General features: G+C 45.4%; 1 protein-coding gene across 1 annotated transcript in view; it reads left to right on the forward strand.

Annotated features, from left to right (window-relative positions):
- The window catches only part of MOSMO (modulator of smoothened), a 52,688-nt gene that overhangs the window by 22,897 nt on the left and 12,068 nt on the right, over positions 1-17,723 (forward strand). The gene's annotated exons all lie outside the window — the stretch shown is intronic.

Raw genomic sequence — 17,723 nt, forward strand, 5'->3', positions numbered from 1 at the left:
ATTTGAAAAGCTTTCCTTTTCCTTGTGCATTGCCTTATCTTCATTGCAGGGGTGGAAAACCTGTGGCCCTCCAGATGTGGAACTACAGTTCCCATCATCCCTGACCATGGTGACCATTTGGGATGGGACTCAAGCAACATCTGGAAAGGGACAGGTTCTCCACCCATTCTTTGTTGTGTCCAAATATAATGTGTTAGCACCAAATGCAGGCTAGCTATTGTAACGCTACTAACACCCCAGTTTATTTACCTCTCCCTGGATGCTCTTTGCTGGCAATTTTTTTTGCATAGCTTAACGGACGTTTTAGTGATTCTTGGTGACAAAGAGTTGTTTACAGTAGTTTGTTGGACTGTTAAAATAAAAATGCAGATCAAACAAGAAAAAAAATCTAGCACTCAGCAGCGAGATTGGCAACAGATGTTTTTATAACATTATGAAAGTCTACGAGCAGATCAAGTGGAACAGAGCTACAGAAAGGCTATACTGGGGCCAAGGATTGCGTTCAGTAAAATTCCACTACAGCTCACAATGCCATTAACATTTTAAAATAGGGGCAGTGTATCCCTTACATTTTGGTATGCCAATTCTTTTCAATCTATAGTCTTGCTTTCACTCCAAAATAAATCTGTGATCTGTAGTTAAGTTCTTATGGGTGGATTATTTTTTTGTTTTATTTTTTGGCTTTCTCAAAAATAGTCCAACTTAGCAAGTTTCTGGAATAGAAATGGAGCCCCAGTTACAAAGTGTGAAAGCACTGAATCTTGCATTTTGTTCGAAGTTCTTCACACACACCTCCTTAAATTTCCGGGGTTTCCTTTCTCCCATTCAGGTTAATTGGTTCTCTTTAGGCAGTTTTATTAATGTTGGCTCAAAATCTGTCCGCATTTTGCACAGAAAGGATTTATAGGAACTTTCCTTGACTGAAATTGGATCTTGTTGAGGCGTTATGTGTGCAGGGAGACCCATTCAGAAAAAGGGGGAGAAGGCCAAGGTTTTCTTTGGGTTTTGTAAACTGACTGCTTTCTGACCCACTTATTTTTAAAATGGGATGCAGGAGCTAGTTCCCACAAAAGTGTAGAGTCTAGATCAGGCATCCCCAAACTCCGGCCCTCCAGATGTTTTGGCCTACAACTCCCATGATCCCTAGCTAACAGGACCAGTGGTCAGGGATGATGGGAATTGTAGTCCAAAACATCTGGAGGGCCAAAGTTTGGGGATGCCTGGTCTAGATGTTCTCACTCAATATTGCCTTGCTTTTTTGTTTTAAAATTTTTTCTTTCTTAGCTCTCTTATTTTGAGAGTGGATCCTTTTTTTTGGGTCACATCCACACCATAGATCTAAAGCACATGGCTTCCCCAAAGAACCGTGGGAACTGTAGTTTCATCCCCCATAGAGCTACAGTTTCTAGCACTCTTAAATTACAGTTCCTGAGATTCTTTGAGGGAAGCCATGTGCTTTAAATCTGCTTTACGTGTGTAGATGTGACTTGGTTTCTAATTCTCTCATTATTACTACCTGTGGGGGACTCAGATGACATTTCTAGCCTGCCTTTTGGATCCTGTCATAAAACAGTTTAAAAGGAACAGGATGATAAAGAAAGCCACAAAATATGGAACCACCCAGAAGCTGATAAGTATGTCTGGCAACTGAGTATAAATGATGTTGACTGCTGAAACAGCCAGGTTTTCACAGCTTGCCAGAAACCAAGCAGATGGGAAGCCCGGCAGTCAGTCAGTCCTCCAAAAGGGCATTTTAGGGTCCAGGTGCCATGACCTAAAAGGCTCTGTCTCTTGTGCTTGCTTTGCCAAATGTAAGATGGGGGGGGCAGAATACACAGAGCAGGGTTTTTGTTCTGAGGCAGCGTTGGGGAACCTTTCTCGGTTCAAGGAATGCATTATTGCTGACCTGCTCTTGACACCCGCTCTTGACTTGTGGTCTCCGGGGAGACCCACAAGGGGCAGATAGAAAGACCTTAGGAGTCTTGCTTGGCCCCTCGGCCTGAGGTTCCCCATCCATTTTCCAAGTGCATAGGCAGGGCGTGGACCGGTGCTTCTTGTGCTTATAGGGGCAGAGGGGGGTCCTGTGTCTTTTCTGTGCTGTCGCTTGCTGTTCCTACCCACCTGGCACATGCATTTTGAAGAGGGCAAGCCTTCAGAGAAGCCTTGCAAACCTGGTTCAAATGATATGACTTTTGACCCACGTGTGTTGGCCAAGAAGCCTACCGTATGCCGTTGTTCCACAGAACTCCTGTTCCGATGAAAGAGCTCTGAGCAACCATGAATCTTGAGACCCTGCCCGTATATTTGTGTACATGTGTATTAAAAATAGAATCACGCTGATGGTCTCCCCTTGCTGGGGACAACTAACATAGCCTGTTTCTGAGTTGCACAGAGCACTGCCTAGTGCAGTGTTTCTCAACCAGTGTGCCTCCGGATGTTTTGGGACTACAACTCCCATCATCCCTAGCTAGCAAGACCAGTGGTCAGGAATGATGGGAGTTGTAGTCCCAAAACATCTGGAGGCACACTGGTTGAGAAACACTGGCCTAGTGTTCATGTCTGGGATTCTCCTTGGTAGCCTAACTGAAGGTGACTTTCAGACTTATGAGTATTTGCAGGCATGTAATAAACGCCATATGGGGACCCAGGTGGCGCTGTGGTTAAACCACTGAGCCTAGGGCTTGCTGATCAGAAGGTCAGTGGTTCGAATCCCTGTGACGGGGTGAGCTCCCGTTGCTTGATCCCAGCTCCTGCCAACCTAGCAGTTCGAAAGCACATCAAAAATGCAAGTAGATAAATAGGAACCGCTATAGCGGGAAGGTAAACGGCGTTTCCATGTGCTGCTCTGGTTTGCCAGAAGCGGCTTTGTCATGCTGGCCACATGACCTGGAAGCTATACACCGGCTCCCTCGGCCAATAACATGAGATGAGCGCGCAACCCCAGAGTCGGTCACGACTGGACCTAATGGTCAGGGGTCCCTTTACCTTTAATAAACGCCATAAAGTGTGATTAGGAAGAGTGTGTTGGGTGCCTGGTTTGAAAAACAACCACCCCAGTGTTCTGATGCAGATACCTGTGTTAGATAGTCTCCTTCCCTGCAGAACAGGATTCACTGGGAGATACCAATTTGCACCCTGCTTTGGTGCAATTACACTTTGAAGTAATACATTCATCATCCTGAAACTCTGGGCTATTTTGGGAAGCTAATTGTTGGAAGAAGGCTCATTGTTTTTGTTGTTACGATATTTATTTTTTGAGTTTTAATATTGTAAACTGCCTTATGATCCTCGGATGAACAGCAGTATGAAACTTTAATAAATGCAACCGCTGCTACCACGATGTGAAATGGTTAGATGTTTTTCAAACTCAAAAGGAAAGGTATAGGCCTGCCAGATTTTGGAGGAAAGGGGTCAAGCGGGAGATATGTCAAGGTGACTGCTTAAAGCTGTAATATCATACTCCTCACCTATGAGTAAGCCTCTTTGAACACAACGCGGGTGGCGTCTGAGTGTAGAATTGCGCTGTAAATATAAACACGGGAAGACTAGAGTATTGGATGAAAGGGCATTCACATGAGGGGCAGATGGAGGGGGGGCAAGGGAACATTGGTGGCTGTAGAGCAGGCATCCCCAAACTGCGGCCCTCCAGATGTTTTGGCCTACAACTCCCATGATCCCTAGCTAACAGGACCACTGGTCGGGGAAGATGGGAATTGTAGTCCAAAACATCTGGAGGGCCAAAGTTTGGGGATGCCTGCTGTAGAGGGAAAATGTTCAGGGAAGAGCATAGAAAGAAGAGAAAACAATTGCAGAGCATCAAGTCAGTGGAAATGTCTGAAAACACACAAACTTAAAATGAAGACAAAAACAGAGAAGCCAGTGAAGGTCTGTGAGAAGTATGTCGGGACAAAACCAGGGTGGGAGGAGAAGAGGGAAATGGACAAATCATTTTTAGTAGTGTCTGCAGCAACTGATGGCTATGCAGCTGAAAAATGCTCTCCTGCCAGTGTTAGTGACAAAGCAAGAATCCGTTTGCATGGGGGTTTAGGGGCAAGCTTGCTCCTCACCTATCCGTGCCCCCAGCCCCCAGGGCAGGTACCTCCCACTTTGTGAAATGTGGGTTTTCTGTAGTTTGGGAGCTTGTGCATGAGGGATCACTTTACATATCTGTGTGAAGCTAAATATAGCCGCCTTACGCAGGAGCAGAACAGCTGTGTGGTCATTGTAGCTTCTGGCTCCGATGGCCCAGAGTGAGGGCCAGAACTCGTTTAACTGGAAAGGTAGAGCTTGGAGAACACACTGTTGGTTCATGCAACAGGGTGGTTACCGGCCTGCGTCAACAGTGTCTTTAAAGTTACTTGACATCTCTCTCTTTCTCTCCCCTTCTCTGTGTTTGTTCTCCCCCTTGCAGCCTCTTGCCATTACGAAAACCCAGAGTTCTGGATTTCAGTGACAGTTGTGATTTGCTACTGTGCTTGTGTGTGTGCGCGTGCGTGTGTGGAAATCATTTCTAGTTCAATTCAGTATATTAGCTACGGGACAAGCACTTAATTAAACTTTGTGCTAGGCAAGAATACCCTTCGGCACGAGTCCAAATGCTGCGCTTCGGTATGCAAAAGCTCAACAAAGTCGTCTTTATGCTTTCCAGAGTGCTGCGCGAGAGTGACTTTTTCCAGTGTCTGCCAGTTCTATCTTGTCTGGAGGCAAATGTTTGGGGAAATGTGCTAGATGCCCCTAAGTGGTAGAGGGTCTGGAGTAGTTTTAAATGCCATTGTGTTAAAGCCCAGGTGGCCAATTATTTTCTCCTCTTGTAACTTGAAAGATCAATGAGCCGGATTGCCCTTAATTTTTTTTTTAAGAAGAAGTTTAATTTATTTATTTCATTTGTGAATCGCTTCTCACAAGGCATCCCAAAGCGATTTACTAAAATAATATTCATAAAACATTTGCATATGTAAAATCAATTCAGTTTGAAGACAGATGCCAACCGGGGTAAAGATTTTAGGTTTGTTGAGAGAGGAACGTCTTTAAAGGTAAAGGTAAAGGGACCCCTGACCATTAGGTCCAGTCGTGACCGACTCTGGGGTTGTGCCGAGGGAGCCGGCGAATAGCTTCCGGTCATGTGGCCAGCATGACAAAGCCGCTTCTGGCAAACCAGAGCACCACATGGAAATGCAGTTCCTATTTATCTACTTGCATTTTGACGTGCTTTCGAACTGCTAGGTTGGCAGGAGCTGGGACCGAGCAACGGGAGCTCACCCCGTCACAGGGATTCGAACCGCCGACCTTCTGATCAGCAAGCCCTAGGCTCAGTGGTTTAACCACAGCGCCACCTGGGTTTGAAGACGGATGCCAACCGGGGCAAAGATTTTAGGTTTGTTGAGAGAGGAACGTCTTTAGCAGGTGCCAAAACGCAATAGAGAAAGCATCTGTCTGGTATGCAATGGGAGGATGGTCCAAAGGGCAGGTGATTCCAATAGCATGCAGAATGGACCTCCTGATATGATGGTGCCTGCAGGATGCCCTCTCCTGTAGGATGCAATGATCCGCTTGGGCATGCAGGCAGCGAGCTGATCTTGTAGGTTATCCTGGTCCCAAGGTGTGTAGGGTTTTGTACACCTTATACCTAGCCTGGTATCTAATTGGCAGCTGGTGCAACTAATAGCAGTTGTAGGGTGGTTTGCATTGTGGACTGTGTTGCTGGAGGACGTTTCGGTGCCCCCCCCCCATGGCAACTTACAAAGTTTCACATAAGCAAACTGGGCAAGTTCACTTCTCTCCAGGAGCTCACACATGACAACAGCAGTCAACTCTTTTTGTGAACATAGTTGCAGGACCACACTAATTTAGTAATGCGCACAGTGGTTATTGCACAAATACAGTGGTACCTCGGTTTAAGTACACAATTGGTTCCAGACGTCTGTACTTAAACTGAGGCGTACTTAACCTGAAGCGAACTTTCCCATTGAAAGTAATGGAACGTGGATTAATCCGTTCCAGACAGGTCCGCGGAGTACTTAAACTGAAGTGTACTTAAGCTGAAGTGAACTTTCCCACTGAAAGTAATGGAAAGTGGATTAATCCGTTCCAGACGGGTCCGCGGAGTACTTAAACTGAAAGTACTCAAACCAAAGCGTACTTAAACCGAGGTATGACTGTACCGGCAATAACGCTGTTCAGGTGTTTGCTGAACTATCCTGTTTCCAGTGTCTCTGCCAGTAGTGACCTTTGTGTGTTGAGAAGGAAGATCTGGTGGCGGAGTCATTATGTTTTCAGCTGAATGTGCTTGGCATCCATCAAATGATGAGCCTGTCCCTCAAGAACATTCTGCCAAATGCATTGAAGACCATTCCTTCACACCTCCCACACACTGCCAATAGGAACAGGGGAATTGGGCTGGAGCTGGCATGCGTGTGTGGCCACACTGAGACACTCTTCCCAACAGTGCTCCTTGTCTATGGCCGCCTATGCTTTTTTTTTGCCTGCATTTGTGGATCTCTGGAAAGGCACAGTCTGTAATGGTTGTGATATTTTCATGTCAGGGCATCTCTAGGGACTGACATGCTTTTACGGTGCAAGTGCTAAAGGAGTGTGATAATTTCCCATTCTGTGATACTAGTAACTTCCAAATGTGATGTCCCTTGACGCATCCGCAGTAAATAGCTGCTAGTTAAAAGAGGGGGAAAGGCCCAAAGAGTATTCAGATACATTAGGAATGTTCTCCTCATTGATGGAATAATAAGTCAGGCTGTGACTGGTGCTTTCTGTGCCTTGATTTCCCTCTTAAGCAAGTGATAATGTGCTTTGCACCATGTCTGGCAAGAGCTGAAGGTTGTGGAGGTAAGATTTATGAGTTCAGGACACAAAAGTCTGAATATGCTTGCCTCTTAATCTGTAAACAGAACAACCTGCCCGGAGCCCATTTGAAATAAAGCCTCCATCTATCATGCTGTGTTATGAGTATACGTTCTCAAATTACATCTTAAGAAGTCTCAACAGAAATTGGCTGTATTCAGAGCAATACTAGTAAGAATATAGGGAATACCTGCACCTCTCTGACTCCGGATATGGATATACATTTCCTCCTTAGTATTATTAATGTGGAGAGCTTTTTAAAGCATCCAATCTAAGTGCAACCTGATGGTTACTCAGACAATATTATTACATTTTCAGGCTGTGTGTGTGTTTTGAATGGAGTCCATATTTCTCTTGTCACATATCATTTTTATTGCCAACTGTTTCCCACATGCCCGTTCATGCTGCTTTTTTTTTTTAAGAGGAGGGGATATGTTGTAAGATTAAGCAATATTGAGTAAGGTGAAGCAGTATTGCAAAAGTTACCAGCTAAGATAAACGTGAATGAGGCTTAGTTATCTCAAACAGGTGAGGACGTCAACTTGTGTTTGGCCTGTGCCACTTCAGATGGATGGGGCGGGGCATGGGGGGTCTCTTATGAATGGATGCATGGCACTTACTCTCTGTATCTAGAGAAAACATAGAATTGTAGAGTTGGAAGGGGACCCCAAGGGTCATCTAGTCCAACCCCATGCAATGCAGGAATCTCATACATTCCCTATACTGTACAGTCGTACCTTGGATCTCGAACGTCTCGGCGCCTGAACAAATTGGCTCCCGTACAATCAAAACCTGCAAGTGTGTTTTCCGGTTTTCAAATGATTTTCGGAAGCCGAATGTCTGACATGGCTTCCAATTGGCTGCAGGAGCACTTTGGTTTCCAAACATTTTGGAAGTCGAATGGACTTCCATAACAGATTCCGTTCGACTTCCAGTGTACGACTGTACATGGAAAACTCATATGTCAAGGAGAACGTTTCTTTCATAGCCTCCCTGACATTCTAAGTATGAATAATAATTGGTTTTTCTTTACAGCATTCCATCATGAGAGCTCCAATCAGCAGTCTGAAAGGGTGCAGGCCGGGACCAGTTGTACCTTATTGCCTATTTGTTTTTAAATCAAATGATTTATTCTCTCACAAACATCTTCTGAACCATCTTTAGGCAGCAGTTCACCTCTTAAATCAAGCCGAGGGAAAAAGCTGCCCAATCTTTCCCAGGAACTAGAATAAGGGAGAGATTAGTTGCATCTTGTGGATGCAGTGCAGGTGTGGCAGAACATTTGGTGCTCTAGAAGTTGCTGAACTGAGACTTCCATCATCCCTGGCCTTTGGCCATGCCTGCTGGGGCTGATGGGAGTTGTAGTCCAGTGACAAGTGGAGAGCCAAAGGTTCTTCACAACTGGTGTAGAAGATCTAAAATGGATTTTCCTCCAATGTTGTGTTCAAAAGCCACCTCCTAGAAATCCTCTTTTCCAAATTAGTGGAGGAAGATTTAAAACTGGATCTTTAGCATCCGTATTTGACAACTCGGTGAGGCAGGTTAGGCTGAGAGCTAGGAATTGGTCCAATATCACCCCAGTGGATCAGTGAATCTTCGCCAGCATCCTAACCATTGCACTGTACTGCCTCTTTTGTGGCCGTAGATAGGTTTCTAACTTGCAGGACAGCAGTAATCTCCAAAACTGCTGAGAATCTTACAGAGAAGTTGGTGAAAGTGGCTGCTGGAGACTAACTGATGTAATGTTGCTGGCATTCTACTGAACTTTAACTGCTGTATGTAATTGTGTGTTACTGGAAGAACTTGCAGTGACCTTTTGGTTAATACACATAAACTGCCTTTGACTTTGTCTCTCTTGAATCTGCTGCCTTTCATTGATTCTCATTGGATGTTTGCAAGTTCCAGTATTATGAAGTACCCTTTAGTTCCTCTTCCACCCCCACCTCAACTGAAAATCCTCAGACACTGCCGCCTTTCCTTGCAGGGGAGATCCTGCAACCTGTTGATCATTTTCTGGTCCCTTTGCCATACACCTCTTCCAGCTCTAAGGCACCTGCTTTTTGGAGGTTGGGCAAACCATGCATCCAAGACGTTGGGTTGTAGCCAGCTAACTTTTACTCAGATCCATTAATTTCAATAGGTCTACTCTAAGTTGGTCTACTGGGTACTAAGAGCAAAGCATCCCAGGGTTCCCTGGGAAGAGGGATGGATGGATTAAATCACTCAAGGAACTCTTTCTCTGGGAGAGGAAATAGGGGTTTCCTAACAACTCTCGGCAACCTTAACACTTCCCAGGATTCCTTGGAGGAATCCCTGGCTGTTAAATTGGTATCGTGGTGATTTTAATACTGCAGATGTTCCCCTAAGTATAAGGCAGCTTCCTGTGACTCTTGGTATGGCTCCATAGGACATATTTATTCATTTATTTTATTTACGTACCACCCTTTATACAAAGATCCCAGGCTGGTGTACAACATTCAGAACACAATAGATGGAGCATAATAAAAACATAATGCACATCATCATCATCATCATCACCACAACAACAACAGTCCCCCACCCACATTTAATAGGCCATAGATTATTTAATGGCCAAAGGCCTGGGTAAAGAGCAATGTCTTTGCCTGGTGCTTAAAGTCATATAATGATGGCACTGGGTGAGCCTCTCCGGGGAGAGCATTCCACAGTCGGTGTCAGGGGCTCTGCTTCCTCCCCCCTTGGCAATAGATAAGCAGTACAAAGAGAAAGCAGTCTCTTACCAGTAACAGAACTCTTTAATGAACGCAGCAAAAGAACAAGCGACTCTTCTCAGAGTGCAGGTGCTCCCAATTAAGGTTTCCCCCACTTCCCTCTAGTCACTTCTGTCCTCTCGTCTCCTAGCCACCCGATTTCTCAACCATTGAGCGTTTTGCGCAGTTACAGTGGTACCTCGGTTTACAAACACAATTGGTTCAGGAAGTCTGTACCTGAAGCGTACTTTCCCAATGAAAGTAATGGAAAGTGGATTAATCCGTTCCAGACGGTCCGTGGAGTACTTAAGCCTTAGTGTACTTAAGCTGAAGCGAACTTTCCCATTGAAAGTAATGGAAAGTGGATTAATCTGTTCCAGACGGGTCCACGGAGTACTCAACCTGAAGCGTACTTAACCCGAGGTATGAGTGTAATTGGTTCCGGAAGTCCGTACCTAACCTGAAGCGTACTTAACCTGAACTTTCCCATTGAAAGTAATGGAAAGTGGATAAACCGTTCCAGATGGGTCCGCAGAGTACTTAAACTGAAAATACTCAAACCGAGGCTTACTTAAACCGAGGTATGACTGTACCTTATCTAATCTCCTAGCCTTGGGACTGAGAGGCTAGGAGGCTGCACATCTTCCAGTGATAGAGAGTCTGCTAGCTCACTCTCTTCCCATTCTTCTTCTTCTTGCTGTTTACCTCCCAGTTCTGCCCAACTGTTGTCTTGCAAACTGTGCCCCTCTGTGAGCCATTGTTCCAAATCAACACTCCTGCACTGCTCCTGTGGAGTTTCAGGATCCTGGCCATGAGCAGGGGGAGGGGGAGGCTCCCACCATTCCTCACCAGAGTTGAACTCCTCAGCCTGGTCTCTGACAGTCGGGGAGCCACCACAGTAAAAGCCTGTTCTCATGTTGCCACCCTCCAAACCTCTTGGGGAGTGAGGGCATGGAGAAGGGCCTCAGATGACAAGCACAGGGTTTGAGTCTGTTTGTATGGGGAGAGTCAGTCCTTAAGGTTATGAGGTCCTGAGCCATGTAAGGCTTTATAGGTCAGCACCAGCACTTTGAATTGGGCCTAGAAACTAATTGGCTGCCAGCTTGAACTGTATATGTATGGCGTCAATAAGTAAGGTAAAGGACCCCTGGACGGTTAAGTCCAGTCAAAGGCGACTATGAGGTTGTAGTGCTCATCTTGCTTTCAGGCCAAGGGAGATAGTATTTGCCCACAGACAGTTTTCCGGGTCATGTGACCAGCATGACTAAACCGCTACTGGCGCTCGGAGGACCATGACAAGTGCCAGAGCGCACAGAAATGCCGTTTACCTTCCCACTGCAGCGGTACCTATTTATCTACTTGCAGTGGTGTGCTTTCTAACTGCTAGCTTGGCAGGAGCTGGGGCAGAGCAACGGGAGCTCACCCCATCGCGGGGATTCGAACCACTGACCTACCGATCAGCAAGCCCAAGAGGCTCAGTGGTTTAGACCAGTGTTTCTCAACCAGTGTGCCTCCAGATGTTTTGGGACTACAACTCCCATCATTCCTGACCACTGGTCTTGCTAGCTAGGGATGATGGGAGTTGTAGTCCCAAAACATCTGGAGGCACACTGGTTGAGAAACACTGGTTTAGACCACAGCGCCACCCACATTACTACCAACAGTAAGAATGACTCTTACTTGATGAATGACTCTTGTTTAGGGCCCGTCTACATCAGTATTGGCCACACTGACTGGCAGCAGCGCTCCAGGGTTCCAGACGAGTCTTCCCACCAGCCCTACCTAGAGACGTTGGGAATTGAACCTCAGCCTTTCTGCCTCACTGAACTATATCCCTTCCCCCCCTCTCCAAGGGGAGCTGTTTTATGCATTCACCTTTGCCTCCTAGCATTCTTGGACCCCCTGAAGTTCCCTTCCCTCTTTCCTATTTGTATACTCTTCAGAACAGGGGACAAGGCTGTCTTCAGAGGCTGCTGCATTACAAATTATTCATCACAATTTTTGTTCTGCCTTTTGGGGGGGGGGGTAGGAGGGGTGGCACTGTTAATGCTGTGCTCTCAGCCCTGAGCCCGTCTGAATAATTCAAAGGAGTTAAGAAGTGGGAGAAGAGGCAGGTGCCACTGCCTGTGTTTTTCCTTCCTTTTTATTGTAGGCACTTCCTTTTTTTCTTTTTTGTTACCTAGGAAACCAGCGTTGGCTGGCATGTTGATGATCAGGTGGAATCCAAAGTAGTTTCAGCTGTCAAAGGTGTATTCCACCTCTCTGAAATTATGTCTGCTGATCAATTGAATAGCCCAGGCTTTTATCACCTTTGCTAAGTTATGGACACCTTCCCTCTAGCTCCACTCCTCCTTTCTAAGTTTTGGTCTAAATCTGCAGTCCAAATGCATGTATATAATTATCTCTTTGAAATAGTGTCAGATGTTAATGGGTCCTCAATGTGTCTTAATCAGAGTTCTAAGACATGAAGAAAAGCATTGATGGTCCTCTAAAGGTGTTACTCAGACATAATAACCCCTATTCACATGAACAAGAAATTTAAAAATGCTGGGGTGTGGGGAGTCATATTCCCTGACTCCCTTGGCTCATTCTTACAATCAGAGTTCATCTCCGACTGCCTCCGTCAAGAAGGGATGGAGATGACTTTCACTGTTCTCTTGCCTAGATCTCTTGGATTATTGGGATCATCTAGAATATTCTTTATTGTAATCTTTGTACGAAATGTTCCTTTCATATCTCCAATTTTCTTGTTTTTCCCATTCTGTTGTTTTCCTTTATTTCTTTGCATTGTTCGTTTAAGAAGGCCCTCTTGTCTCTCCTTGTTATTTTTTGGAAATCTGCATTCAATTTCCTGTATCTTTCACTAGCTCCCTCGCATTTTGCTTGCCTTCTCTCCCCTGCTATTTGTAAGGCCTCATTGGACAGCCACTTTGCTTTCTTGCATTTCCTTTTCATTGGGATGGTTTTCATTGCTGCCTCCTGTATAATGTTACGAGCCTCCATACATAGTTTTTCAGGCACTCTGTCCACCAAATCTAAATCCTTAAACCTGTTCCTCACTTCCACTGTGTATTCACAAGGGATTTGATTTAGATTGTGTCTTACTGGCCCAGTGGTTTTTCCTACTTTCTTCAGTTTAAGCTGGAATTTCACTGGAAGGACAGATCCTGAAGCTGAGGCTTCAATACTTTGGCCACCTCATGAGAAGAGAAGACTCCCTGGAAAAGACCCTGATGTTGGGAAAGATTGAGGGCACAAGGTGAAGGGGACGACAGAGGATGAGATGGTTGGACAGTGTTCTCGAAGCTACCAACATGAGTCTGACCAAACTGCGGGAGGCAGTGGAAGACAGGAGTGCCTGGCGTGCTCTGGTCCATGGGGTCACGAAGAGTCGGACACGACTAAACAACAACAGAATATTCTTGGTCTGTCTTTTCCATTGGGCTACTGAAAGATTGTCTTCAATCTCTTTCAGTCTTTTAAAATGACGTAGTGCCGATGACAGAACTGTTTGAGGAGTCCTGGCATTATGGACATCTCTTAACTCGGTGGTGTTCGCATGGTTAATACAGCCATTCTGTCTTATGCCCCACCATGTTTGCAAAGATATCCTCTGTTGCCTAGCTGACATTCCCTTTGATTCTCTTAGCTTTCTAGTGAGCCCCTGCATCACACACAGGTGCTGTTTTTTTTGTTTTTATGGAATTCTGAAATCCACCAAAATAACACAGTATTACCACTGTGTGAAAGGGATATTTTTAAGAGATCCTGGTCTTAGCAGAGACTGTTGACCTTACCACACCCCTTTGATTTAGTTGCTGAGTCAGTCCTCCAACTGTGTAAAAAAAATGGGAGTGGAAACAGGTTAATGAGTTGTTTTCCCAGATACCCCCTCAAATCATGTTCCTGGAAATGTACATTGATGTTTGCAAGGAAGGTGTGCGTGCAAATAATTCAGGGAGAACTTAATTAATAGTTACATTATGAATGGAGGGGCAATGAAAGAAGTGTCGGCTTTAACCCCAAAAAAGAGAGTTTACTTTGGCTCAGCAGCTGCCCACCTGAGGATGTTCAGTAGGGCACGACTTCTTTTGCCATTTACTGACCCCCAGCGGTACTTCGACATCTTCCTCCTGGCACCTGGGTGGTGGACATAAGATACTACCAATTTTAGGTGGCGATGGGTGGCTTGTCTGTTGCTTCAGCCCGAGCCTTTAAAGTTAAGCTAGGTTCATTCCTCCATGCAAATTCTCACCTGCAATAACATTCCTGCTGGCCAGCATAGGGTCCACGGAGACTCTGCTGGCTGCTTAGGTCTCCACATGTTTAACTGAGTGGAAGTAAACAAGCCGTCCTTTTGATGCTCCCTATGGAAGAGATTCCACCAGCCTCCGTTCTTTGCAGAGTTAAATGGGAAACAAAAGAACACTGTTGTTTTTTTCTGCTGTGAATTCATCCGGCTCTTTCTAGGAAGGAAAAGCTGCCCTCAGTTATACCGTAGCCCGGACAATGTTGTCTTTTGAGAATCGTTGTCTTGAAACAGAGGTTGAGTTGTCACTATCATACCTTTTACAAGAACGGTTGTTGGGATTTAGTTTCCCATAGAGAGATCTATGGCAGGGCAGTGAATGGGCCTCTTTCTCTTCAAATGACAGGAAAATAATTTGTCACGAGTGGTTTGCAGGCATTTTTCCCTTTGAGGAGGTTCTTTTTGATGATTCTTCCCATAAACCCTGAAAAGTTTTTTTTAAAATATATATAATGCTAGCTGGTAACATTTGCATTAATTTTATAGCAATTACAGGCATGTTGTTTTTAGTTTCCTTGCATAGGCTGTAGCTAGGGGTGTATATGGCATTTGCAGTTTTCCCTATAAAGCAGACCCCCCCCCCCAAGAGTGATCCTCCTGCACAGCAGCTGTGACCCAGCAGTTCCAGACCCCTCCAGATCTCCTGTCTAGGATTGCCAAAGAAGTCTGAATTTGGGTCTTACAAAAGCAGGTTTACTGGCTTCTTTTGATCTCTTCTGAGAAGGGGAGTGTAGCTGTTGATGGTTTTTATTCAGTTTGATGAAACTATATTGGAATGAGACGTGCTCAGATACACGCTACATAATGCCTGTGCTCGGCGGAGATTATATAGCGTACGTAGGCGGGTTCAGAATTCAAAAAGGATCTTGTGGACCTGGAAAAGTGATTCAAAGGATCACTCAATTGGAGCATCTTCTCTCTGAGAAAAGATTAAAGTGTTCGACATTTCTTAGTTCGTTTCAAGTCATGGCGGTGGGTGGGGATGAAGGCACACAATAGGGGAGGGATGGGGGAGCCCCGTTTCCCATCAACCCCAGTAGTCAGGCAGTCAAGTTGGAATCCAGCAGTGTCCAGAGGGAGACGGACACTCTTTCCCTGCAAGTGGGACTTGTAAAATACCGGTATGTGTGATGCCGAGAAAGTGGGTAGAGAGGATCTGTCTCTTTCCTACAAAATCAGAACATTGCAAAACTGGTTGATCAGTTTACGACCGACAAAGGAAGTATTGCTTCCCACAAGGCATAATTTGAAATCTGCTGCTGCAAAATGTGGTGTGAGCTTCTTTTTAAAAGGGGGCTGGAAAAAAATTATGGGGGAAGGATCTATTAATGGCCATTGGCCAGAATATTTAATGGGACCTCCAGTTGATGATACCTACGGCACTTGGCATTTATGTAGCACTTCAAGTGATCAGTGTGCTTCTCATATAATCCCTGCAGCAGACCTATGAATTGTTTTCAGCCCAAGATTGTAAATGGGGTTCTGAGCTGGAGAGAATGTGGCTTTTTGCTGCATAGTGAAATTTCAACCAGTGATTTCCCAGATTGCAGCTGGGTGGCTTAATGGCAAAGAGGTTCTAACCACCAGTTATTAATTGGTTACCATTATCAATACCCCACCTTTTAAGATACAAATCCTTCCAAGGCAGCCTACAAGTAATATCAAAATACATTTTAAAAGCCACAGTAAACGATATGTTTATATTGTTTATTATGGCTTTTAAAATGTATTTTGATGTTATTTGTAAGCGTCTGTGTGCGCGAGCGCGATTGTGTATTTATCACAATCCTTTCCACAGAGCAAGAGGCTCTAGATGGCTTTCTATTGGAGGGTGGGGGGCAATAGTGGGGGAAAGCTGATGGCTGAGTTGCCCATTGTTGGACCTCCCAGAAGCATCTTGTTTGCCCTTGGACCAGATGAGCCATCAGTCTGACCTAGCAGGGCTGCTCTGAGGTTTCGCTAATTCGGCTTTCTTCCTGTTTTGGTTCTGCAGCTAAACAGAAGTTGCTAACGTCAATCAGATAGCAGCCGCCTGAAGCTTCCACCCTGATGATCTTGCTAGTCCCACCCGTGGGTATTAGCCAGAAAACCCCAGATTCATTGATCTTGGGAAATACACTTTCAGGAGATGCTGACACCTCCACCTGGCCCTAGCCCCACCCTACAATGAAATACCAGCTGGCACTTTGGTCAGGAACATGGCCTTGAGGAGTGGAACAGTTTTCTCTTAAAGAATACCATAGAGAATTACACCCAACATAAAGAGTTGTTTGATGGAGCAATTTGTATTTCCTCCTCAAAATAAACAAACCATCATTCCACTTCAGAATGACTCCAAGTAGTCTTTTGATGATTTGGAAGTGAAGGGGGATAGATGTATTTCTATCCTAGAACTGTAGCATCGAGAGGGACCCCAAGGCTCACCTATTCCAACCACCCGGTGAATATATATATGAGTTTCTAACACTGGCGAGAACACGATGGTGTCTAACTTACTTTTTTGCCCAAGGGCGTTTCCACCCAATCTAAACCTCCTCTAGTCCTGGCCCCCAACCTTATGCATTCCCCCTCCCAGACCCGCCAAGGGTTATTTCCCCCCCTTTCCCTCCCTCTACCCATTTCTTGCCCAGGCCCCTGGTTGGCAATATTGCCATTCCCCAAAAACATAAATAAAGCCCCGGTGGATCAGGCCAGTAGCCTTTTTGGTTCAGTACCCTGTTCTCACAGTGGCCAACCAAATGCCAGTGGGAAACCAGTAGGCAGGATTCAAGCACAAGAACACTCCCCACCCCCCATGCAGCCCCTGCCATAGTTTCCAGCAGCTGGTGATACCCAACAACTGACATAGCCCCAACAGAACATGCTCATTCCTCATCTGGGACGATAACTCCAAACCATTTTATTGAATACTGCAACTTCTCACACCGCAGAAAGTAGGGCCGGAAATAGTGGGGATGCTCATATTTGTGGGTTCACAGCAGCTAAACAGGATTTGTAAGGTAATTGGTTTTAACTTGTTAAACCATTTGCATCTGGAGCACACTAAGTGAGATTTGTTCAAACGAGAATGCTTTGCTCTTAGCTAACAAGAAGCACCTGAATTCTGTGCTGTAAACACATGCAGTCATGTCGCGCTGGACTGCTCCTTTCACGAAGGCGGCTAAATTGAAATAGATCTCCCAGCGCCAAGTGAGGCGTATTAATTGCACAGCCTTATTCTATTATCTTTGGCCTAATTTCCCAGAAAATGAAGGCTGCGCGCTGTGGCAAATCATTAGGACATTTGTAACAATCAAGAGTAGCCTTTGCTGTTGTGTGAGGCATTTAGAGCTGTGTCAACTGACCTTTTCATTTGCCCACAATCTGTGCAGCTCCTTTTGGAAAGCTTCTGGTTTGAATCGAAAAGGCGCAGCTTGGAAAATTCCGCTGATTTCTGCCTGCAGGTGGTGTCTAGAACAGGAGACCCCAGGCTGCCAGCCAATAGACCTTGCATTGCAGTTTATAGCCGGCCATACCCAAATTCCTACTGTGGATAAGTTGTTGTTGGAGATGCTAGTGGCAAAAAAGGGCAGGAATATGTGGAATCTGACAACAATTCCAAACGGCTGGCTTTGGTTGCAGGGAGGCAACACCCGCCCTGTGGTGTTAAGGGCAGAACAAGCAGATGAGCGTGAGGATTGTCCATGTCAATTGCACTTGCAATTTGGTGGCCTCTGTTACGGACTTGCCTGAGCCCATTCTCAAGAGAATTCCTTAACACTGTAACTGTGACATCTGAACAATGACTGTTGTGTTTGCTGGTGTGCATTTCCAGCAAGCAGACAATGACT

This window comes from Zootoca vivipara, chromosome 14, assembly GCF_963506605.1.
Source record: "Zootoca vivipara chromosome 14, rZooViv1.1, whole genome shotgun sequence".
Classification (NCBI taxonomy): Eukaryota; Metazoa; Chordata; class Lepidosauria; order Squamata; family Lacertidae; genus Zootoca; species Zootoca vivipara.